Consider the following 26583-nt stretch of genomic DNA (forward strand, 5'->3'; position numbering starts at 1 on the left):
TATAGACTATCATATGATAGGTCAGATATAGTTTGTTCCCCTAATTAGAAAGGGAAGGTCATATATAGATTTGTCTCAATACTTCAGTTCTCAAGACTAATTCTCTAGACTAATAATGAATAATTCTAAGGTGATTTTAAAATCAGACATGAAGTAGGAAAAATAGATAGATGATAGAATGATAGATGGATATGGATACAGAAGATGGTTAAACAGACAGAGATAGCATCACATTTTGTATATGATCAATAAAATATATTATTTGTATGGTGCTTAATAATTCTTAGTAATTCTTAGTATTAATTCCTTCTTTTTTTCTAAATGGAAAAATAAGTGTACTGGATTTTAGAGTTCTTAACAAGTGAGGTATCTCTTTTTTTAAAGGCTTATTTTATTTATATTGAAAGACAAAGTTACAGAGTGATCCAGAGAGAGAGAGAGAGAGAGAGAGAGAGAGAGGTCTTCCATCCACTGGTTCACTCTCCAAATGACCACAACAGCCAGAGATGAGTTGATCAGAAGCCAGGAGCCAGGAGCTTCTTCTAGGTCTCCCACATGGGTGCAGGAGCCCAAGGACTTGGGCTATCTTCCATTGCTTTCCCAGGCCTACCAGAGAGCTGGATCAGAAGTGGAGCAGGTGGGACCAGAACTGGCACCCATATGGGATGCTGGCATGGCAGGACATGGCTTTAACCCACTGTGTCATAGTGCCAGCCTCAACAAATGAGGTATCTAACCCTGTGTGTGTTTCTGGATTTTCTAAGTGCCATGTATCTCTCATTATCCTTCCCTTTCCGCCACATAATGCTCTGCCTGTAGAATAAGTGAGTATGATTTTCTCATGAAAACATGCAAGGTAAAGAGGAAAATGTATGTAGAGAAAATTGAAGTATGTTAGGAAGTACATGAAAAATGTAGACTTGGCCTAAAAATGTTTGTACATTAAAGATAATAATTCAATATCTTTATGACCAAGAAAAAAAAGCAGAAGTGAAAAAACAAAGAGGTGTCCTAACAGTCATAGTATTATTGGATTATTGTATTATCCAAAAAATGCTATAATCTGAGATTGAGTGATTTGCAAAAAAAATGGCAAAATGTTACATCTTGTAGAATTAACTCAGACTAATTTCTCCTTAGAATGATTCTTTAAGCAGAGAATTTTTATAGGACTAGAAAACTTATAAGAAATTTAGCCAAAGAAAATGATGATGTTGAGACACATTTTTTTTTTATTAGCCAAATGTGGGCCTTGTCATAGGAGAGTCATAATATAAGTCTACAAGTGATGGCCATATAAAATATTTGGAGAATTGCTACTGCTAGTGAAGAGACTGAATCTCTCTGTAACTGATTTGGAGCACTGAATACAACAGAAAGAACTGAAATCATTTCCTTGTTTAGAAAGACAGGCGTCAGGAGACAAATTGTTCCCCATAGATTAGATTCAAGGAAAGGAGGAAAGAGGGACTAAGTTTTGACTAACTCACCTGAGAAGTGAGTCAAAGAAGACTGGCACCTACAACTTTCCTGAAGAATCTAACCCACCATCATCACCTTTCCATCGCCTTCTAGTTTGATAAAGCATGTTTTGGTGAAATTTGTCTGTGCTTCTCAGAATTATTGACCTTTTATTTCCTATTCTCCTACTCTTTGATCCTGTCATCATTTTTCTTTTGTATTCAAGTTCCTAATCTCCCACTGATTAGCTAATAACCCCTCTGTATTACACCTCTCTTGACTTCCTTCTGCAATCTACCTTTGCTTTGCTGCTTTTGATCTGAGCATATCCATGAATTTAATACTTCTTAATCCACATTTCTCACACTGTATTTTGTGTGGTCACTTTATTAAAAAGTTTTATTTATTTTTATGAGATGGAGAAAGAGAGAGAGAGAAGAGAGAAGAGAGAGAGAGAGAGAGAGAGAGAGAGAGAGAGAATTTCCACCTGCTGGTTCACTCTCCAAACAGCTAGAAGCTAATCTGGATCCTATATGTGGGCAGTAGGGACCAAATCATTAAAACCATCACCTGCTGCTTTCTAGGGTGTGCACTGGCAGGAAGCTGGAATGGGAGGGGACTTGGACCTCAAACCCAGGCACTCTGATATGAAGTGTGGGCATCCCAAGAGGCTTCCCAACCACTGTGCCCCAATTCAGAATGGTCACTTTTAATAGTAACCTTTGTTGCAGAGTATTACTGTTTCAAAAGTACTGATTATTCATTGTAGGAACATTGTTGGAATATTGGAACACCAGGACCTGAAGGATTCTATAGAAATGCCCATCCGTCCTGAGTAGCTGAAGAAATCTAATATAATTAAATGAGCATTTAAAAAATGTTTTACATTTGGAGAAAATGTATTCTTCCAGATACTTTCTTGTTTTAAAAGGACACAGTATTTAACATTATAAATTACTAAGTATAAGCACTAATTTTATTTAACAGCTTAGGAAAGTTATACTGAAGATGACAAGTTCCCATAACTTGAAAAACAACAATTATAGAACATACAGAAAAACCCAAATATCATGAGTTTTAATCCTTGGCTTTTTGCAACAACATGGTGGCTCTTTATCAAGGAGCAAAGGCAGTAGATCTCAGGGCTTGTATTTCTATTTCTCAGGACTACATTTCCACTCTAAAGAAAATAAAGCTCCATTTTGTTAAACTGTAGTGTCTCAGACTTGAACATTACTTTTATATTACCACTCAGTTTAATGAAAGTGCTCCCTGCAACAATGACACCATACAAATCCTACTAATTCCTTGTGCTATCTCCAATGAGAGCAGAATGCTTTATATCCCAGTTTCTCAGCAAGATTATCCCCATGTAGGTCCTTCATGACCCCTACTAGAATCAATTAGGAATCCACTTATGCAAAAAGTGGCTTGGGGAAATCCACTTTGCCTTCTAATGCTATTTTCCCCCAGAAGTGAAGAGACACTCTTGTCTAATGCAGATTCTCATGTACATAAAACCAGAGTGCTTTTAAAACAGCATTCCATTACTTAATTAGGATAATAGCATCTTTCCCTTTGTTGTTCTTTTTAAATTATTTACAAGGGAAGAAACTCCTTTTCAGTAGCTGTGATTTTTTCTGGCTATATGTTTCTAATTCAATTGATCTTTCTCAGGAGCGGTCTACTCTTGCATTTTATCATTGGGATAGGGACTCTGCCCTTCTCTGATTTCTTCATATTTTCCACAAAGCAGAACATCAAGAATTAGATGTGGTAATGTTTGGGGATAGCTGCAGTTACCGATGACATCCTTCAGGCAACCAGAGCTAATTTAGTGTAATAGCTTGCAAATCTCAAAAAATTTTAAAAAAATCTGAAGTTTTTCATTTTTCTTTTTTGTTTGTGCCAACTTGAGTGATTTCAAGGACATATTTATGAAGCTATAGTAAATGTTCATGGTTTAGGCTTTGACATTTGATTTTTATAAAAAAAATCTGTTCTTTATTAAAATAAAAGCTTACTCATTTTTCATAATGGACACAGCACATTTTCAGTGGCTAAAATGGATGGAATTGTGTGATTTTCTGAGGTTTCAAAACCATCAAGAGGATTTCAGCAACTGGAACTGTGCCTAAAATTCACCAATGAACAGAGTTATTTGGATGCATGCATGAAAAGAGGAGTAGATGAATAATTTTTCATTCATTCACACAAACATTGAATATTGATGACCTGTTAGGTACAAAGTGCTGTTCTAAGTGCTGAGAGTTTATCATTGTACAAAACACAAAAAAAGTTGATTTTCTGAGAATTAACATTCTATTGATATGAAAAAGAAAAAATAATAAATCAAGTATGTTAAAATGATATGAATAATAAAAAAACAGAGTGAACAGGATGTTGCATGTATATGCAGTTTTGAATATGATGACCAGAGCTGGCCTCAGTAATGGGATGACATATCTGGGAGAATTAAGAGCCCTGGCTGTATGTGGGTGGATTAGAATCCATGGAAAAGACATAGCTGGCTCAAATGGACAGAAATGAAAGCATAGCAACAAAGCTAATGGGGTTGGAGTGGAGAATGCGAAATGAGGCAGAAGAGATTAGTAGTAGGGATAAAGCATCATAGGCCATATTTTGACAATTGCTATGAGTGATAAGAACTTTGCATAAGGAATGCTTTCCTGAAACTGCCCGTTAGGTTGGAAAAAAATCTCTCTGGGCCTAAAAACAGAAAAGGCACACAAAACCACAGAATTTGATTCCAGTAAGGAACTTCTGAGATCATACAATCCAGGTCTCCTATTTTATAGGTAAGGAAATGGCCTAGGGAAGAGAGAGAATATGTTCAACATAATTCAGTTGAGTGATATTGTTTTGCATGCTTGTTTGTTTTTATTGTTCACTACTGGGTCTTTGAATTGCTGATTGTCAGGAGGCATCTGGAGATTGAGGATCATTCTCAGTGTCGATTTCATTTCTTACAGTTAAATCTTGTGACATGACAAATCTGTCTCACATCTACATTTTAAACCATGTCCAAAATAGAGAAATGAAAGACTCTTAATTCCTTATCTCTTAAGCAAGGAGTTTCTATGCCTAATGTCTGTGTCTTGGATTCCTATTGTCACTCAATTCCTAAATCCTGATATACAACTTATCAGTTGTGTAACTAAGGCGGGTGACTTGACCTCTTCATAGCTGAATTGTTCTATCTGTGAAATAGAGGTTCTTGTGAGGTTCGAAGACAGTGGAAACTTAAATCTGATTTAAGTTTCTATATGTGATTTCACTTATTTCTAGACTTAGGTAAATTAAACAAATGCTTGCTTACACCTGTATGTTTCAGATGCTTGGAAACAGACATAAATAGATACTGCCTGCCGTCTCAGGGAAGCCCCAGGGATAACATGAGCCCAGTGTATTTACACTTTAGCTAAGTTTTAATGGAGTTACCCAAAATTCAAGGGGATGAAGAGACTCCTTATATGTACACTAATGCATAAAATATACTATTTTAGATAAGATAGAAAATAGAGAAATCAGAGCAGTTGAAAAGTAGTAAAGCTCATCATTTGTTGATTAAAAATGGAGCTTTTTAAGAAAAGAATGACAGTGCAGCTGAATAATAAATAGCTGATTGTATTTATATACATAGAGCTAAGATGAGATCTTCAAAGTGGCAAATGAATTAGCAAAGAATTAGCAGTAAGAAAATAGAAAGTTTCTAGATATTATATTAATAGCTTGAATTTTCAAGTGAGGGGCCAGTGCCGTGCCACAGTGTGTAAATCTGCTGCCTGCAATGAAGGCATCCCATATGGGAGCTGGTTTGTGTTGTGGCTGCTCTATTTCCTAACCAGCTCCATGCTAGTGGCCTGGGAAAAACAACAGAAGATGGCCCAAGTTCTTGGGCCCCTGCCACACATGTGGGAAACCTGGCAAAATTTCCTCACTCCTGGCTTTGGCCTGACTCATCCTTGGCCATTGTGATCATCTGAGGAGTGAACCAGCAGAGCCAAAGTTACAGGAAACAAGGGAGTAACTCGCTCTCCGTAGCTCTAGCTTTCAAATAAAAAGATAAATCTTTTTTAAAAACTTATCAAGTGAGCTTGTTCAAAGTGCAAATTTCAATATCTCATCCCGAATATACCACTCAGTTTGTGTGGGTTCAAACTAAAGAACTGATGTGTTAAAAATTATTTATTTATTTGAAAATCAGAGAAGCAGAGAGAAAGAAAAGACTGAGGGAGATTTTTCCACCTGCTGGGTTGCTCTCCAATTGCCTGCAACAGTCAGGGCTGGACCAGGCTCAAGCTGAGAGTGGGTGGCAGGAACCCAAGTACTTGAGTGATCACCTACTGTCTCCCAGGGTGTACATTATCAGGAAACTGGAATTAGAAGAGACGCAAACGCAAGCACCCAAAGGTTCATCTTACACACTGTGCCAAATGCTCTCCCCAACAGTTACATTTTTAACAAGATATCACAATGATTGCTTATAGTGGCCCAGGAAAAATCATTCAGGAAACACTAAACTGGAGTCTAGAGTCCTTGAAGAGATACATATTTTTTTAAATGAAATTGTGAAGGTAGGTTTGGTTTGGTTTGTCCAAAAGTTTCTTGTAACTGGGGACAATTTTCATATAGGTTATTTAAAAAAAAAAACAACGAAGTGATAAATAGGAGTGAAACAATACAGAAAGCATTGTTTACACTCTGACTATAGAAATTAAAAGAAAAAATCACAGTGTATCAGGGCTAACACCTTTCCATCACACCTTCAGCATTACTCAAAATGGTAATGTTCCTCTGAGGCATTGATGGTGCCTTTGTGTCTTGCAAGAAGATGTTTTGTGTCATGGAGTCACATGTGTCATGTGGCAGTTGCTATGGCAACTAGTTTAAAGAATGTCATTGAGTTACGGAGTAAATAGTCTTATAAGGCAGATATTATAGTTGACATGTAAATTAAGGCTGCCCTGTCTCTTTCAGCTTTTCTATTCTGAATTCTCTTGCTATCCATATTTAAGAGAAAACTTCTTTCCCTTGCAGAAATCTCCTTTTCTTAACTAGCAAAGCGTCATTTGAATTCACAATTGACAGTCCCCTGTTTCTTATTTTAGTATTCCATACTGGGGCGTTAATTCCCCAATACCACTCTGAGCTGACAACAATAGACAATTATGTTGATAAATGTAAGCCAAATAGAGAATTCTTTTTAGTGGTCAAGGTGAGCAAAAGGTAGCTTCTGCTCTCAAAATCATCCATCCCTATGTCATTTTCTCTGTGTTTTATGTTGCTTGTCTCTATGAGTTCTATTAAAGCACTTGAATAACTGCTGGTCTTAACTGTCTTAGGTCTACCTCTGGAAACAATTTTAGTTTACTTTGGGATATATGTATATATACACATACACACACACACACACACACATATGACCTTTTTTCTGAGCAAGGACTTAAATGTTTATAACAGAGCATCTACTGATTCCATTTCATCCCCCACATAGGAAAATATGTGAGTCGCAATTTATTTTACAAAATTGAGCCTACATTTCAGGTCCTTCTCAACAATGATAACATCAAATCTGTTAATATTTAATGTCAGTTTACAGAGCAACTATAACAGTTCATTCTAGAAGAGTAAAATTTTATGCAAACTTACTGTTCCATATTCTTTCATTCTTACTTCTAAATCAGATCATCAATTTAGAAATGAACACGTGCTATGCCTTTTCCATAGAGATATTTTCACAGTCTTACTGGAAATTTTAAAATTTTTGCTTTTGGCCAGCACCACGGCTCAATAGGCTAATCCTCTGCCTGCGGCGCAGGCACACCAGGTTCTAGTCCTGGTTGGGGTGCTGGATTCTGTCCCGGTTGCTCCTCTTCCAGTCCAGCTCTCTGCTGTGACCCAGGAGTGCAGTGGAGCATGGCCCAAGTCCTTGGGCCCTGCACCTGCATGGGAGACCAGGAGAAGAACCTGGCTCCTGGCTTCAGAGCAGCTCAGTACGTCGGCCGTAGCGGCCATTGGGGGGTGAACTGACAGAAAGGGAGGAACTTTCTCTCTGTCTCTCTCTCTCACTGTCCACTCTGCCTGTCAAAAAAAATTTGTTTTTGCAAAGATCACTATAAGAAATAAACATGAAGATCGATTCATATCTTTTCATATCTTTAAATAAAACTATTAAATACACCAATCAATGTGCCACATGCTAAATAAAAGCAAAGAAGTAGTTCCTTTTTATTATAATGAGCAGAATAAACTGAGCTGCATATAGACTTAGACTTCTTTTTTATTAGCTTGTGAGTGTTTTATAAGCTTTCATAGGTCCTTTCCTGTATGGGTACAGGGAAGTGTACATTTTAATGACATGCAAGGGCAATAGATTCCTTTGGACTCTGATTTTCATTATTTTGTTATAGCTATTTCATGTCTATCAGTCAAAATTACGTTATTCTGTGAGAAGCAATAAGTGGATAAAAAAAAAAGAGTGGTCAAAACCTGTAAAAGAAGACTCAGAAGGTGATATATCAGGTTGGTCTGCTGGAGATTCAGGCAGTCTTTACCATTTTCTTCTCACATTCTCAGTTCAGAACTTCCATACTTGAGGCCAGACATGCTCACTAGGTGTATGGTAAGTCTAATTGGCCTGTCTATGTTCCAGTACTAAGTTAGTAAAAGAGTAAGGGTTGAAAGTCACATGCAAGTTGAGTTCTAAGTACTTTCCCCAAAGTTTCACATAAAAAAATTCTGTTTCTATTCCATCATCTGGAGCTTAATTTTTGGACCACTTCTGCCTCTAGAGGAGCCTAGGAACCAATTTTAAAAAAATTATTACTGGAGCCAGCATTGTGGAGCAGCAGGTTAAGCCACCACTTGTGACACCAGCAATTCATATCTAAGAGTTACTGGAATACTCAGAATCTCTGCTTCACATTAGCTTCCTGCCAGTGTTCCTGGGATGTTAGCAGATGATGGTCCAAGAACTTGAGCCATTAATATGGGAGACCTGGGTGGAGTTCCTTGCTCCTGGCTTCTGCCTGACTCAGCCCTGGTTATCGCTGGCATTTGGGGAATGAATCAGGAGATAGAAGATCTCTCTCTCTCTCTCTCTCTCTCTCTCTCTCTCTCCCTCCCTCTCTCTATATATTCCTCTCTCCCCTCCCTACTCTTGCTCAATTTTTCTCTTTCACACTTTTTGTCAAATAAATATATAAATCTTTAAAAAGTTTACTAGGAAAACACAAGGGCATAAGGGCTAACGGACAGTCAGGTGGAATATGCACCTCATCACCCTTCATTCCTTGATTCTTAATTTTCACCTTGATTTTACTAATGTCAAATTCAACCTTTCTGTTTTTCTTAAATATATTTTCAAAGCAGTTCTATGTAAAATATAATCAAATAATAGCTCTTATTGTTCACCTATGCTTAAAAACTGTGCTAAAAAGATTATCCGATTGTTCTAATTTTAGCATTTCAGAAGTATAGTGGGTTCTATCATCATTTTCATTTTATTAATGCATATATTGATATGTAAGCAACTGTATGAACTTTCCTTAGGTAACCCTGTTAATAAATGAGAAATGTGGGTTTTGAACTCATAGTTCTTTCATCTGTTCACTAAATTGCATACATATATTTTCCACCCTGAATATGTATGAACAGGTATATAACCCCTTACATCCTACCCTGGGAGAGGGAGTTTTTCATTTTTCTTCTTTTTTCCCACTATGGCTGAGCCAGATGACATTCAAATATTTTCTTTCATCTTTATCTCATATTTCTCTTCCAGGGGTGGGGTATGTTTTTTCTGCAAAGGGATATTTGAATGTTTAAACATCATTCAGGGGTCACACAAATTTTTTAAGTTAAAAGTTAGCCAGCTTACCCAATAACTCCATTTATTGGAATTTACCCAAACAAGATGTGATGAGCAAATGAAAAAGTTGTCTGTACCTCTGTGTTTATTGCAGCTTACTTCACAATAGCTAAAATATGGAATTGACTCAGATGTTCATCAACTGATGACTAGATAAAGAAATTATGATATAAATGTGGAATACTACTCAGCTGTAAAAAAATGAAATCTTGTCTTTTGCAACAAAATGGATGCAACTGTCAACAGTTAAGATTAGTGAAATAAACCAGTCCCAAAAAGATGAGTACCATATTTTTCCCTGATATGTAGTAACTAATAGAGTACAAAAATTTAATGTATATGAGTGAAATTGACATTTTGAGATTCAAGGATTGTTTGCAGCCTTTGTTCTGACTGTTGAGGATCAGTATTTTTTTTTATTACTTGTTGAATACTTAGTGTAGGGTTAAACTTATGAGTATAAAATAAATTGTAAGCAGATCATTGTAAAAATTAAAAGAAAGAATAAAAAAGGAAGAAGGAAGGAGAGTTTGAGTATGGGTGGGAGGGAGGATAGAATGGGAAGTATCACATACTCCTAAATCTGTATAGATGAAATGTGTGACAAGGGTTGGCACTGTGGCATAGAGGATAAAGCCTCCACTTGTGATGCTAGCATCCCATATGGGCACTCATTTGAGTCCTGGTTGTTCTGCTTCCAATGTAGTTTCTTGCTAATGGCCTGGCAAAGCAGTAGAAGATGGCCCAAGTCCTTGGGCTCCAGCACCCAAGTGGGAGAACCAAAGAAGCTCCTGGTTCCTGGCTTTGGATTGGCTTCGCTCCATCTATTGCTGCCATATGGGGAGTGAAACAGCAAACAGAAGATCTTTAAAACAACAACAACAACAAAAATGACATTCATTCTCCTTAAAAAAAAATGGAAAAAATTAGCCAGCTTTAGATTGATTTATTGAGTGAATTTTTGGTTACCTTGGTAGGGGCTGACAAAATGTTTTTTTGGGCCTTATATGACTTGCCAACGAGACATTCCCCACTTCTAAATACACAAGTTCAAGCTATGGATTTGGGGAACAAAAACAAACCTCTATGCTATGCTGTGATTTAGCATATTTGCACCAACAAATGATAAAGGCCATCTGTTTGTACCTCTTGTTCAGTATGTGACCTCTAATCATATTGAGAACTGTCCAGCAGCAGAGTTTTTGTTTGTGTTTGTCAGTTTGGGCTCCAGTTCTACATATATAATCAATATTTATTTCATTCTCCCCTTCAATACACAATTCTTAGGTTTCTGTGTGTCACATCAGTGAAAAAACTCCCTCTCTTCAGGAATAGGCATGTGGAAGTGTTATTTAAGTGGGCTAAAGTGTTAAGTGTTAAGAAGGAAAACCAGAGGAGATATGATTTGAAAAATTTATGAGTAGAGAATGGAGGATATGACTATGTTTTCTCATCAATATGGTGACATTAGATGGGAAGCCAAATGGCATGAAATAGTGAGCCATTCACATATCTGAGAAGAATATCAGTGGGGAAGGTATGGCAAGTGTGAAAGTCCTGATAATCTGCTAGAGTGTTCAAGAAATAGCAAAGACAAAAAATGCTGTCAAGAACAAGTGCTAGGGGGCAGCACTGTGGTTAAGCCTCTGCCTGCAGTGCAGGCATCCCATATAGGCACTAGTTCGAGTCCTGGCTGCTCCTCCTCAGATCCAGCTCTCTGTCATGTCATGTCCTGAAAAAAGCAGTAGAGGATGTCTGCACCCATGTGGAGAACCAGAAGAAACTCCTAGTTCTGGGCTTTGGATTGGCCTTGCTCTGGCTGTTGCAGCCATTTGGGGAGTGAACAAGCAGATGAAAGACCTCTCTCTATGTCTCTCCTTCTCTCTATCTGTGACTCTGTCTCTCAAATAAATAAATAAATCTTTAACAACAACAAAAAAAGAACCAATGATAAACTGAGGGGGTAACTGTAGAGCTTGGAATGACAAGCAAAAATATAATTATGAGTTTAACATTTTTAATTTAAGTTTTTACACAGATGGAAAATCTTATCTCAGATTGCATAAATACTCAAAATTTAGGAATCAGATGTAAAGAAACCCATTCCTGTGAAGCTATATGCTAGCCTCATGTCCTCAAGTAGTCATTGCCTTCTTCATTAGAAATCTCACTTTTAGCAATGGAAGGCAACATTTCCTATGTGACTCTGGCTAAATCAATAATTTAGATGCTTTACATGAAATCATTGTCTTAATCACTTCAATAAATCTGCATGCTGTATCACTCCTTCCTGCTTTTACTTATGAGTTCAGGGATAGTATTGCCCAAGTTCAAAAGAAAATAGGCACAAATCTATGAAAATTTCAAAATTATGGTATTTTGCAAACTAAATATTTCTAAAACACTGTATGATATAAAATAGTTTTCAAAAAAACAATATATTGTAGAACATGGAAAATAAAGGTTTTTGCTTTTGTTGTTATAGTTGACAGACCAAATAAGTAACTATATCTATCTGTATTGATATAAATCTGTAATACTCCATATATAGTTATATATATTATGTATATATATTATACTATATGTTATGTGTATAATATAAATTGTTATATATCATATATGCTATATATTGTCATATATTATATATATTATATATGTTAGACATATCATGTACATATAAGTTACAGAGTAACTATGTTAAAAAACTTATTGCTATGAAGATGAGAATAATGTACTCACTAATATTTATGCGCTTAAGTTGAATACAATTCGCTAAAGTCTTTATAGTAACTCATTCACTCATTCATTTACTTGACTATTGTTCACAAATATTCATTCAGCACTTACTATGTAGCATGCGTTTTTCTAAGAGCTAGAGATAAAGACTTCATAAAATGGATAGGGTCCCTGTTTCTGAGGAGCATAAATTTGGGAAAGGAGCTAGTAACAAATGGAGCTATAACTGTATATCTTTAGGCATCAGCTTTCTGTTAAAAAAAGAAGCTAAGTAGATACAGACTGACAAGAGTGTTTTATCTTATTTTTAAAGTATATTTATTTATTTATTTATTTGAGAGGAGGATAGAGAAACAGATAGGGAGACAGAATTTCTGACTGCTAGTTCACTCCTCAAATGCCCACAACGACCAGGAGCTGAAGCTACAGCCAGAAAAAAAAAAATCCAGAACTTCAATCACTTGAGCAATCATTGCTGCCTCCCAGGGTCCTCACCACCAGGAAAAAGCAGGATATGGGAGCCAAAACTGAAAATCAAGCCCAGGTAATATAATGTGGAGCATTATTTGCTAAACAAAACATTTGCCATTTGCTAAACAAAATACATGCCTCTGCTTTTATTTTTTTCTTTTTTATCAAGCTAAAAAAAGTGTACTTTTTTAGAAAAGTATACTCTTCTAGAGAAATGACCTTGGAACAGAGACCTGAGGAAATGTAAGGACAGAGTATGTGACAATTAGGGGAATAGTTGTCATGCAGAAAGTACAGCAATTACACAAGTCCCACGGCAGCTCCATGCTGGGAGGAGCAAGCATTTGGAAAGTCTGTAATGTTGGAGTGCAGGTAATACTATATATATATATATATATATATATATATATATACACACACACACACACACATATATATACACACACACATATATACACACTATATATATATATCATACATATCAAAAATATTGGAGAAAATTTTTGGAAAAATAAATTTGGTTCTTTAATAAGCCTCTGTAGATAATTTTGAGGCCACGAATTTTATTTTACTGCCTTTTAGTACATTTTGTTATTTCTATCACCAATTTTCTCTATAAATGTACTTCTTACAAAAATTTATTAAATAATGACTGCTTTCCATGGGCGGTTGATTTACACATTTATTAATTGCTGTACTTAGTACCTGAACACATAATCAGCTCTCAGCTAAGTAGAACTGAAGGAGTAAAAGATGTCACTTGAATGCTTAAAGACCTGCACTGGAAGACAGGATACAGGTGCGCATAACTGCAGCGATGTGAGTCATCCACATAAGGATGATGTCAGTGTAGAATCCAGTGATACCAAAGTGTTCCTGGAAGAGGAGAGATTTAAGTTTCTGTGTTTTGGTCTGCCAGCTACTATCCTACCGTTTTATTCCTTTAATCTTCTAGCATAATTTATAACCCAGATACACCATGTTCCAGATACACTGGTTGCTGTCTAGGTGAGTGAGTGCTGCTTTAGTAAGTGAATATAAGGGACAACTGAAGGCAGACAATGACAATTTCAGTGTTCAAATGTCAAACTTGTTATTTTGTAATGTTGCATGTAAACACAATAATCGTCTCTAACCATTTATGTTATAGTGTCCAAGACACTATAGTCAAAACATTTTAAAAACCACACTCACACACACAAGCACTACCTTATCTAAGAGAAATGGGTTGTCTTGGAAATGACTTGAATTACATATGTTTCAAAATAGCTATGCAAATGGAACACCCAAAATGTGCACATAAATGAGCAAATCAAGTAGATCAATTTTAGAATTAAACTAATGGACTCTCTAGTTGTATCCTGCATTATTCTCATCTCCAATAACAATGCTGCTTTTTTTATATACAATGAAAAATTTGCATTTATTTTATGGCTTTTTCAATTAAACTGACACACTCTTTTCACTCACTGCTAAAGGTAGTAGATCTGTTCCTATACTTTTCCTTGTAGTCTCCTCACTGTTTTGGTGCTCATGCTTGCAGAATCCTTCTATTTTCTTTCTGCCTGGATCCTGATGTTCAGACATTGAGGGCATCCTAATCCCCTCGACAACTCTGCAAGGTATCCAGTGTCTCAGCATTTGCAATCATGTGAACTCTGTACAGGAGATGATTAGGACCATATCTGTGGTGTTAGGTGGTGGGAGTTCTAAGTTTTTATTCACCACATACAAGTTGGGTAACCTAGGATAAATTAGTTGTTTTGGGGATTTCAATTTTATCATCTACAAAATTCAACTACTCTTAGTCCCTCTCTCTCAGAGTTGTTGGGGAAATAATTATTGCTGATCCTCATATTCTTCACCTTTCCACAATAGCCACATGGGAGCATTCCATAGCATTCAGGTCACTTTACCTTTATCCAATTTATTCAAGCAGTAGCACATCAAATCAAGTATACTTATTCAAGTTTTAACTTTTTTCATTATTTTGGCTGAGATCGATTTTAATAATCTATGGCATGGCCAGCGCGGCGACTCACTAGGCTAATCCTGCGCCTTGCGGTGCCAGCACACTGGGTTCTAGTCCCTGTCAGGGCGCCAGATTCTGTCCCGGTTGCCCCTCTTCCAGGCCAGCTCTCTGCTGTGGCCAGGGAGTGCAGTGGAGGATGGCCCAGGTCCTTGGGCCCTGCACCCCCATGGGAGACCAGGATAAGCACCTGGCTCCTGCCATCGGATCAGCGCGGTGCGCCGGCTGTAGTACGCCGGCCGCGGCGGCCATTGGAGGGTGAACCAACAGCAAAAGGAAGACCTTTGTCTCTGTCTCTCTCTCTCACTGTCCACTCTGCATGTCAAAAAAAAAAAAAAAAAAAGAATTAAAAAAAATAATAATCTATGGCATGGAAAGTCACTGATATGGATTTAAAAATTATAGTTAAGAGGAATAAGTTCAAGAAACTTATGAGCATTGAGTAAATTAGCATTTAGTAAATATTAATATATTATATTGTTTAAAATTAGCATAAGGCTATTTTAAGGGTTTTCACCAAAAATTCAAAAGTGTGTTAATTAATGCATACATTGATGAGCTTATTTCAGCCATTTGCAATGTACTATTATTTCAAAATATCATGTTGCATGTGATAAACACAAGAGACTTCAAAAGATATGTTGAAAAATAGAATCAAAAGATAACATACATTTTCTATTAACTTTCTGAAGACAATTCATAAAGCAATTTGCATTTGTGAATTCGAAAACAACTTAAGAATCTTTTAATACAAGATAAATTCATTTGGCATTGGACAGACTTGGGATGGATTTGTGGTTTGGATGTGAGGCATTATGCTTAAGCATGTCATGAGATGACACATTGGAAAATTTTAATATATGTTAGAATGTATGTTAGAAGCATCTAGAGGCCAGGGCAGGGCACTCCTTGTGCCTGTGTTACACCTGCATTGCTGGAGCATAGCCAGTAAGCACTCCTTAATCTAAGGACTAAGGGCAAGTCTATGAAATACTCAATAATCTGATTAATTTAGTGAGATGTTAAAATAAAATTGCATTATGCTTTTCTCTTGTGATATGTGAAACTTCTGTGAGAATTATGCAGCTATGTGGTAACTAAGATCAATGAAGGCCTATTTAAATTCTCAAATCTAAGTTAAGTCAAAGGACAAAACCTATATTTATCTTTTCATGTTTGTGTATATAAATGGTTACTAGAAATTAATTTAATATCTAAAGAAGAAATCCTATTACACTTGTTAGCCCTGCAATACCAAAACAACAAATTCCATTCATTGACATATATTTTCTTCCAGACCTTGATATTCACACTATGCATTTTATCTTTATGTCTGCTCATTCTTAAATTGAAGATAAAATTCTGATTCCTAATGATTTAGTTTTAGAAAAACATACCTTTTCATATAATTACAGGCTTTTCAGTACTAAAACCTTCAAAGGAAGGTTATTATCCTGCTAGTATTCAGTATTAAGATTCTTTCAGTTTTTTTAAACTATATTGTAAATAATGTTCTCCCCACCCATCAACCCACTGCACGACCAAAATGCCCATACTTTTTTTTCTATTATTCCCTCCTTGATTTTTACAAATCAAATAAATGGCCATTTCATTTGAACCTCCTTAACCTTTTGATTCCACTTCTTGAGGTTACTTAAGTACATGAAATACCTCTTCTATTAGAAGTGTAGTGATCTTTGGGACATCATTTAATTCCTTTAATTATTTAGCACATTCTAGTGTTCTCTAAACATTTGTTAAATAAATGTCAAAAGGACAATTAAGAAATATAACGATTTTCCTTCTATGCAGCTTTTATTTTCAACACTCATTGTCAACATAGTCACTTGTTTTCACATTTGCCTGGGAGATTATATCTCCTTTAACTTAAATGTAGAGTTGCTGAAATTCAAACATAAACTTTTATAATTGGCATAAATATTGACTTAAACATTAGCCTTGGCGAAATAAATTTGAGCACTCAGGAAATTCTCAAAATTACTAATTGTTCTTACTTGACTCTGCATCTTGCTTGGCATTTTCTCTCACTAGGACATGAATATATTATATTTGTATACACATGCATAATGAATATATGTATATCCATATTTTCTAACATTATTTGAACTTCATCTCTACGAATTAAAAGTATGATTTAGAAGTCAAATATTCTGCATTTCAGATGTTTATGACTTGAAATAATGGATATCAAAGAATGAGAATTATATTAATTTATACACACATAAGTGTTTCTTGATGACTAGAATATTGTTATCATTATGCACTCATTCAAACAACTGAGGTTTCTGGAATCCAGTTTGTGGTCTCCAACAGGACCTTTGGAATATGGTTCCTAATTATGACACAGTGATTAAACAGATCTGTAGTAAAAATCTAAGAACAATTAAATTATATACTACAGTAAATATGTGAAAGAAATTTCAGGAAAGGAAGAGTGAAAAGAAAGAGAAAATGGTTCACAGTTTGCCTGAAACAAAATGCAATATCAGTTTTCAGAATGATTGAATACCACATCTTTGACAAATATTCACCTAAACTGAGAAAGTGTAGAACTCACACAAACAGAAAACATCTTGACTACAATCAAGAATGAAATATATTGCCATCAAAGGAATGAAAATTCGCATTTAAGAAGATGTCGCATGACCAGGAGAGAAATTGGAAGCAGTGGAATGATAACTTTAAAAACTGAATGAAAAATAACTGTCAATCTAGTATAAAGTGAAACTTTAATTCAGGAGCGAATCTAAATGAAAAAAAAAAAAGAAACATGTACATAAAAAGAATACGAATTAACAATTTATAAACTCTCCCTGGAAAGGAACATATCAAGGAATGATAATCTGTAAAAGCAAATTTAACCCCCGCCTAAACAGACCCATAACTGAGATAGAAATTGAAACAGTAATAAAGGCCCTCCCAACAAACAAAAGCCCAGGACCAGATGGATTCACTGCTGAATTCTACCAGACATTTAAAGAACTAACTCCAATTCTTCTCAAACTATTCAGAACAATTGAAGAAGAGGGAATCCTCCCAAATTCTTTCTATGAAGCCAGCATCACCTTAATTCCTAAGCCGGAAAAAGATGCAGCACTGAAAGAGAATTACAGACCAATATCCCTGATGAACATAGATGCAAAAATCCTCAATAAAATTCTCGCCAATAGAATGCAACAACACATCAGAAAGATCATCCACCCAGGCCAAGTGGGATTTATCCCTGATATACAGGGATGGTTCAATGTGCGCAAGACAATCAATGTGATACACCACATTAACAGACTGCAGAAGAAAAACCATATGATTATCTCAATAGATGCCGAGAAAGCATTTGATAAAATACAACACCTGTTCTTGATGAAAACTCTAAGCAAACTGGGTATAGAAGGAACATTCCTCAATACAATCAAAGCAATCTATGAAAAACCCACAGCCAACATCCTATTGAATGGGGAAAAGTTGGAAGCATTTCCACTGAGATCTGGTACCAGACAGGGATGTCCACTCTCACCACTGCTATTCAATATAGTTCTGGAGGTTCTAGCCAGAGCTATTAGGCAAGAAAAAGAAATTAAAGGGATACAAATTGGGAAGGAAGAACTCAAACTATCCCTCTTTGCAGACGATATGATTCTTTATTTAGGGGACCCAAAGAACTCTACTAAGAGACTATTGGAACTCATAGAAGATTTTGGCAAAGTAGCAGGGTATAAAATCAATGCACAAAAATCAACAGCCTTTGTATACACAGACAATGCCATGGCTGAGGAAGAACTTCTAAGATCAATCCCATTCACAATAGCTACAAAAACAATCAAATACCTTGGAATAAACTTAACCAAGGACGTTCAAGATCTCTACGATGAAAATTACAAAACCTTAAAGAAAGAAATAGAAGAGGATACCAAGAAATGGAAAAATCTTCCATGCTCATGGATTGGAAGAATCAATATCATCAAAATGTCCGTTCTCCCAAAAGCAATTTACAAGTTCAATGCAATACCAATCAAGATACCGAAGACCTTCTTCTCAGATCTAGAAAAATGATGCTGAAATTTATATGAAGACACAAGAGACCTCGAATAGCTAAAGCAATCTTGTACAACAAAAACGAAGCTGGAGGCATCACAATACCAGATTTCAGGACATACTATAGGGCAGTTGTAATCAAAACAGCATGGTACTGGTACAGAAACAGATGGATAGACCAATGGAACAGAATTGAAACACCAGAAATCAATCCAAACATCTACAGCCAACTCATATTTGATCAAGGATCCAAAACCAATCCTTGGAGTAAGGACAGTCTATTCAATAAATGGTGCTGGGAAAATTGGATTTCCACGTGCAGAATCATGAAGCAAGACCCCTACCTTTCACCTTACACAAAAATCCACTCAACATGGATTAAAGATTTAATCTACTACCTGACACCATCAAATTATTAGAGAGCATTAGAAAAACCCTGAAAGATATAGGTACTGGCAATGACTTCTTGGAAAACACCCCAGAAGCACAGGCAGTCAAAGCCAAAATTAACATTGGGATTGCATCAAATTGAGAAGTTTCTGTACTGCGAAAGAAACAGTCAGGAAAGTGAAGAGACAACCGACAGAATGGGACAATATATTTGCAAACTATGCAACTAATAAAGGGTTGATAACCAGAATCTACAAAGAGATCAAGAAACTCCACAAAAACAAAACAAACAACCCACTTAAGAGATGGGCCAAGGACCTCAATAGACATTTTTCAAAAGAGGAAATCCAAATGGCCAACAGGCACATGAAAAAATGTTCAAGGTCACTAGCAATCAGGGAAATGCAAATCAAAACCACAATGAGTTTCCACCTCACCCCAGTTAGAATGGCTCACATTCAGAAATCTACCAACAATAGATGCTGGCGAGGATGTGGGGAAAAAGGGACACTAACCCACTGTTGGTGGGAATGCAAACTGGTCAAGCCACTATGGAAGTCAGTCTGGAGATTCCTCAGAAACCTGAATATAGCCCTACCATTCAACCCAGCCATCCCACTCCTTGGAATTTACCCAAAGGAAATTAAATTGGCAAACAAAAAAGCAGTCTGCACATTAATGTTTATTGCAGCTCAATTCACGATAGCTAAGACCTGGAACCAACCCAAAGGCACATCAACAGTAGACTGGATAAAGAAATTATGGGACATGTACTCTATTGAATACTATACAGCAGTCAAAAACAACGAAACCCAGTCATTTGCAACAAGATGGAGGAATTTGGAAAACATCATGCTGAGTGAAATAGGCCAGTCCTAAAGGGACAAATATCATATGTTCTCCCTGATTGGCGACAACTAACTGAGCACCAAAGGGGAAACTTGTTGAAGTGAAATGGACACTATGAGAAACAGTGACTTGGTCAGCTCTTGTCGAGACGGTTGATGTACAATGTAATACTTTATCCATTTTAGTATTTTTTTTTGTTCTAGTACCATTGGTTGAACTCTGTAATTAACACACAATTATTCTTAGGTGTTTAAATTTTAACTGAAAAGTGATCCCTGTTAGGAATTTGGAAAACATTATGCTGAGTGAAATAAGCCAATCCCAAAGGGACAAATACCACTTGTACTCCTTGATAGGTGACAACTAACTGAGCACCAAAAAGGAAACCTGTTAAAGTGAAATGAACACTATGAGAAACGGTGACTTGATCAGCCCTCACCCTGACTGTTGATGAGCAGCTTAATATGTTATCCCTCTTAGTATTTTTTTTGTTTGTTCTACTTAAGACTTTTGGTTGAATACTGTAATCAATACACAATTCTTCTTAAGTGTTGAAACTTAACTGAAAAGTGATCGCTGTTAAATATAAGAGTGGGAATAAGAGAGGGAAGAGATGTGCAATTTGGGACATGCTCAAGCTGACTTACCTCAAACGGTAGAGTTAGAAACATACCAGGGGATTCCAATTCAATCCCATCAAGGTCGCATGTACCAATGCCATCTCACTAGTCCCAGTGATCAATTTCTGTTCACAATTGATCATAATGATAGGACTAAGAAACAAAGGGATCACATAAACAAGAATAGTGTCTGCAAATACTAGCTGAGAGAATCAAAAAGGGAGAGAATGATCCAACATGGGAAGTGAGATACACAGCAGATACATAGAATGGCAAATGTCCTAACAGCACTCTGGCCTCAGAATCAGCCCTTAAGGCATGCGGATCCGGCTGAAATGCCCATGAGAGTATTTCAGGCATGGAAAGCCAAGACACTCTGGGGGGAAAAAAAAAAAAAAAAAAAAAAACTAAATGAAAGATCTCTGTGAGTGAGATCCCAGTGGAAAGAATGGGTCATCAAAGAAGGAGGCACCTTTCTCTGAAGGGAGGAGAGAACTTCCACTTTGACCATGGCCTTGTCTAAAAATGATGAGAGTCAGTGAACTCAGGGGGCTTCCATAGCCTTGGCAGCTCATGACAAGAGCCTAGGGTGATTACTGATGCCATAAACAAGAGTGTCAATTTGTTAAGTCAACAACAGGAGTCACTGTGCACTTACTCCTCATGTAGGATCTTTGTCCTTAGTGTGCTGTACATTGTGATTTAATGCTATAACTAGTACTCAAACAGTATTTTTCACTTTATGTTTCTGTGTGGGAGCAAACTGTTGAAATCTTTACTTAATGTATGCTAAACTGATCTTCTGTATATAAAGAGAATCGAAAATGAATCCTCATGTGAATGGAAGGGGAGAGGGAGTGGATAAGGGGAGGGTTGCGGGTTGGAGGGAGGTTATGGGGGGGAAGTCATTGTAATCAATATTCTGTACTTTGGAAATTTATATTCATTAAATAAAAGTTAAAAAAAAAGACTGTGATGGATCATGAAGAAATATATTGAAAAAAAAAAAAAAAAGTAGGTTAGGGTCCAGTAATGTGTAATAGGTAAATCTACTGCCTGCAATGCTGGTATTCCATATGTGCAATAGTTGGTGTTCTACCAGATTTGCTTCTGATCTGGCTTTCTGTTAATGGGCTGGAAAGGCTGCTGAATCCAAGTGCCTGGGTCCCTGCCACCCATGTGGGAGACTTGGAAGTAGCTCCGGGCTTCTGGCTTTGGACTGGCCCTAACTAGGTAGTTTCAGCCACTTCAGGAGTGAACCAGCAGATGGTACATCAATCTCTCTCTCTTTCTCTCTCCCTCTCTCTCTCTCTCTTTCCTTCTCTCTGTAACTATAACTTTTAAGTAAATAAATAAATCTTTAAAAGAGAAAGAAAAACACATAAGTTAAAAATAAGTAAGCTTGATCTGTGAAAAAAATATCTTAGATAGCTAGAGGTTTGAGACAATGTATTTTACAAGAGTTAAACAAAGCTAATTGCCAATCTAGATTAGGAAGAAAAATTTAGTGTGTATGTTCTCTGAAGTCCCACAGAGTTTGAAAGGAGATTAGACATATTGATCACATTCAAACTGTTTTAAGTACATACATTAAAAATTTAACTCTTTACTTAGTGTAGGATTAACTATATGTTCATTAAGTAACATGAAAATAGAACTTTGTAAAAATTAAGAGTGGGAATGTGAGAGAGAAGAGGAGGAAGTGTTGGAACGTGGGTGAGAGGGAGGGTATAGGGCAGGGTGGGGGGGAAGTGCCACCATGTTCCTAAATCTGTATATATGACACACAAAGTATAAAGTACTGTTTGAAGAATAGTTTTACCATTAGTTCTCATAGTACAACACATTAAGGAGAGAAGTCTTACATGGGGAGCAAGTGCACAGTGATTCCTGTTGTTGATTTAACAATTGACACTTTTATTATGACGTCAGTACTACATGACTCTTGATAAGTTATTCAAATTCTCTAGATTCTACTTGCTTAATTTTCAAATTTTACAATATGAACTATTCCCTTTCAGGGCAGTTTTAAGCATGTGAAGTGTATGGGCATTGTACATGGAAAAATATGCATCTAATATATGGTAACTGGAAGAAATAAAGACATAATAAGATGAAACTAAGGGAAAGGAAAGTTGAAAAAAAAGCAAGGTTGATAGCAAGGCATTTAGGTTTCTGAAAATGGCAGATTGAGATCACTAATGAATTTCACTTGAGCATTCTGTATAGAAAGATAAGGGAAAAAGACTGTAAGCATGAATTGAAGAGGGGGGAAGAACAGATAGAGTTCTTGCAGTATAATGTTTGAAGTAAGGAGGTGAGGAAAAATGATTTTTTTATTCATAGAGGTGAAAGAGAAAATGGGAATTTTAGAAACAGCAGACTGTGAATATGAACTATTTTAAGTAGTTTGCTTGTGGAGGAAAATAGGTCAGTGACTAGAGGTAGAAAGTGGGAATGTGCGTATTTGAGGATTCTTGCATGTTAAACTGACTGGACAGGTCCAATAGCAAGAGAGCAGGTGGGAACACAGTATTATGAAGAGACCAATGATAGATCAAGGATTTAGAAAAGACAGTAGAGGTAGGAATTAAAATGAGAGATGGAAGAGTTGGCCCTAAGCAAGAAAAACACATCCTGAGATTAGAAGGAAGTTGAGTTCTGAGTCCTGACAGTGATAAGTGATTGCATGTAAAGACAGGACATTGAAGAATTTTGTGTCTCCTAGCTTCAAATGCTTCTCTAAAAGCTATGGGATAATGTCGTCCAGTGCAAAAGAATTTATGCAATTTATACTATGTTGGTGGTCATTGCTTGCTTCTTTCCTATCAAGTGTGAGGAATCAGAGGGTAGATGTTGCAGTGAAACAGGTTAAGCTGGAATTTGGGATGCCTATGTCCAATATCAGAGTGCCTAGTTGGACTCCCTGCTACTCTGTTTCCATCCCAGCTTCATAATGTGTACCCTGGTTAGCAGCAGATGAGGGCCCAAGCTTGGTTTCCTGCCACCTATGTGTGAGACCAAGATGAAAGTCTGAGCTTTCTGAGCTACTGGCTTTGGCCCTGACTGTTGCAGGGATTTGGGTAGTAAACTAAAGTATCTCTCTCTGCCTTTCAAATGCATAAAACTTCCAAAAAAGAGTGAAAACTCAAACACTGGAATATTCCTACTGATGGAAAGACAGAATTCAGGCCCACCAATCCTCTTCTAAAGAAGAATTTTTGTATGTGAGCAATCATTGTTTGAGGCTTCAAATCACCACTCTCATTTCAGAAACTTAGGAAATGCCCACAGAAGGAAATGACATGTGCCAGTTACTGGCAAAGATTTTTGGGAAATAAACAAGAACCAAGACTCCACATTTCGATGTCCTCTACAAAATCAGCTTCCCAAAAATAGACTCATACAAGCTGTAGTCACACTTGAATGTCATGTTTCTATTATTGTGATGACATAAAATCATTAAACTACTGCTAGTAGTAGTAAAAGCAGTCATGTCTGGTAATAGAGCTGCTCTGTGCCCATTGAAAGATAATTGCATTTTAAATGACATATGGTGAGCAATGTCCTTTTGAGATGAGTGGCATGGATGGAGGTTAGACTTCCAAAGTAATGTATTAAATGTCCTCCTGTGATATTGCTCTTTGGTACTCAAGCAAGTAGTTCTGAATAATGCTGTCAAATGACTGGTGCTTTGTGAAAAGGGGGAATAAGAAGGTTTCCTGTTACTTAGAGGCCATCCATTACATTTTTAATAATATTTCCTATGTTTCAGATAACTGAGAAAATATTCTTAACATGGAAATTCAATCACCCTCCCTTAATCTCTTATGAATTTTTGTCTAGACTACCGTTTTTGTCACATACATCACACAAAGCAGAAGCTTGATTGCCTTCTGTGTATCACACACATTATCTCAAGTAATCCTCAAATAATCCAATGAGATACATATGGCCATGGACAAATGTGTACAACAGTATTTTGAGATTGAACACAATCTTCTCGAGATCAATTGGATTTCAATTCATGTTTGAATTAGACAATTGAGATTTCAGGGAGACATTGAATGAAATGTTTCTTCCAAGTTCTAAAATGAATAGGTAAGAAAGTGTTGGTGTCCTGAGATCTTCAAACATCAATTTTATCATCAATGAAGCTGTATTGATAAAAATACTCTGTATATAAAGCAAAATCAACAACTACAAAACAAATTGTACATTGGACTAGTATCATCACCCTAAAACTAGCCCTTAGAATGAGAAGTGTAGGTACAGAGACAGTAATTTTCAAGGAGAAATTAAGCTTCCCTTGTACCTTTCAAGACAGAGTAATGCAGGTGGATTTTCCCAATAAAATAAAGATATTCCTTTTTTTTATGGACAGGGAAATAGTGAGAGGTGCCAAGATTAACTTGTATCCAATACTTTCAAGAGAACGAGAGCTTTGTCATTAGAAGAATTAGGTAATTCCTCCTAAACATGGCAAAGCATTCTGTCAATTTTATTAGTTTAATAAGTTTATTAGTATTTCATCTTCTCTTCCACATTATGAGCTTCTGAAGACTGAAAAGTGTTTTGATCAAATGAGTACCAAACACCCAGGCAGTACATATAGATCTAGTGAGACTAGAGCTAGTGAGATTAGGTCTAGTGAGACTAGCATGGACTCCAGGAGCCGGAATGAAACTAGTTAGAAAAGCAACAGTTCCCCTCCTGGAGTGAATAAGAGTTGGAATCCAGCAATTATTTATATAACATTGTCTCAGCTCCAGTATTATTCTGCAATTGGACATTCATAGCTGGGAGAACAAAAGCCCAATCGAGGGCTGGATCAGTGAGATGATGTCTAAGCCTTAGAGTCCTAACCCTGAAATGATTATAACTGCCATAATGTAACCTCTCAGCATTTAACAAACTTGAGTGCCTTAAGCATTTTTCTGTAACTGCCATTCATGAGCTGCGGACAGCCAGTTCCATCTTTGAGAGGCCAGCTTGTAGGGAATGAGTTTTGGGTAAGATGATTCTTATTTCTCTAGGTTGGCCTGATTTGTCTTCCTATCTCATTGTGACACTTGCTGCATTTTTTTGTAATAAAACTGTTGAATAAAGGATATAATGCATGAATTATGGATAAATAATTGTATGTAATGTTATCATTAAGTCTCTTTTCCTCACACAACCTCTCCAATTTCCTCTTTTCTGGAATGTACAAAAAGATGCCCAGACACTAATTAGCTCAGCAGAAGTCTAACTTTTCTCTGATAGTTTTTTCTCTGATGTGGAACCCAGATTCATTCACTCAGCAAATAAACCTTACCACAGCATAATTGGGTTATAGAATTTGCCTTCTATGTCTCTTACTGAAATCCCTCAAGTTTATTTTTAGTTCCCTTTGAGAAGTGATGAAATCTCTTTTATCTACACCAAAATATTACCTCGAAACTAAATTCTAACTTGTAATAATAGCTAGCATTTTTTGAATATTCACTATGTGCAGGAACTGTGATAAACACTTGACATAGATTATCTCATTTAATCCTCACAGAGACCAAATGAAGTGTTTACTGTCATTATCCTTATTTGATGAAGAGGATACTGAGGCTCATACAGAATTAATAGTCTGTCCAAGATCATCTAATGTCAAGTAATCAAGAATGAATGCCCTGAAAACACACATACCAGCAGCAACCAGCATTTGTTTGAGGGGAAAACCTACAGAGAGCCAATAGTATCAGGTGAGCAGTTTTCTCAATGCCAAGTAACTACAAAAGGAACTGTTAGGCAAGATACCAGACCTGAACAAGTCCCATTGTTCAGCTGTGGGGCTTTGCATCTGAGAGCCGAATTTCGGTGATCCAGGTGAATTGTGGCTTCTAGTTCTGAACTTCAACCCAGCCCTAGCCCATCCCTTGATATGATCAGAAACTCTGCCAGCTTCTTTTTATAGTGGTGTGGTATTGGACTCTCATCATTCTTCTGCCCAGATGATTGACTTAAACGCTCAGGTGTAGCCAGTTTCCATGTTGTCTTTTATCTTTGTGGGAAGCAAAGTTGCAATTGTCTCTTGGGAAGGCCACCTT

General features: G+C 36.6%; 1 long non-coding RNA gene across 2 annotated transcripts in view; it reads left to right on the plus strand.

The window, feature by feature from the left end:
• LOC149128323 (uncharacterized) overlaps window positions 1-26583 on the plus strand; it is a 690681-nt gene that overhangs the window by 250683 nt on the left and 413415 nt on the right. The window contains exon 2 of one of the 2 annotated variants that reach the window (XR_016217594.1): window positions 26049-26238. The exons of the other annotated variant lie outside the window; for it this stretch is intronic. This is a non-coding gene — a long non-coding RNA (uncharacterized LOC149128323). The remainder of the gene's footprint in view (window positions 1-26048; window positions 26239-26583) is intronic. 2 annotated transcript variants of the gene reach the window in all.

This window comes from Oryctolagus cuniculus, chromosome 1 (assembly GCF_051225735.1).
Source record: "Oryctolagus cuniculus isolate XC-2025 breed Fujian yellow rabbit chromosome 1, ASM5122573v1, whole genome shotgun sequence".
Classification (NCBI taxonomy): Eukaryota; Metazoa; Chordata; class Mammalia; order Lagomorpha; family Leporidae; genus Oryctolagus; species Oryctolagus cuniculus.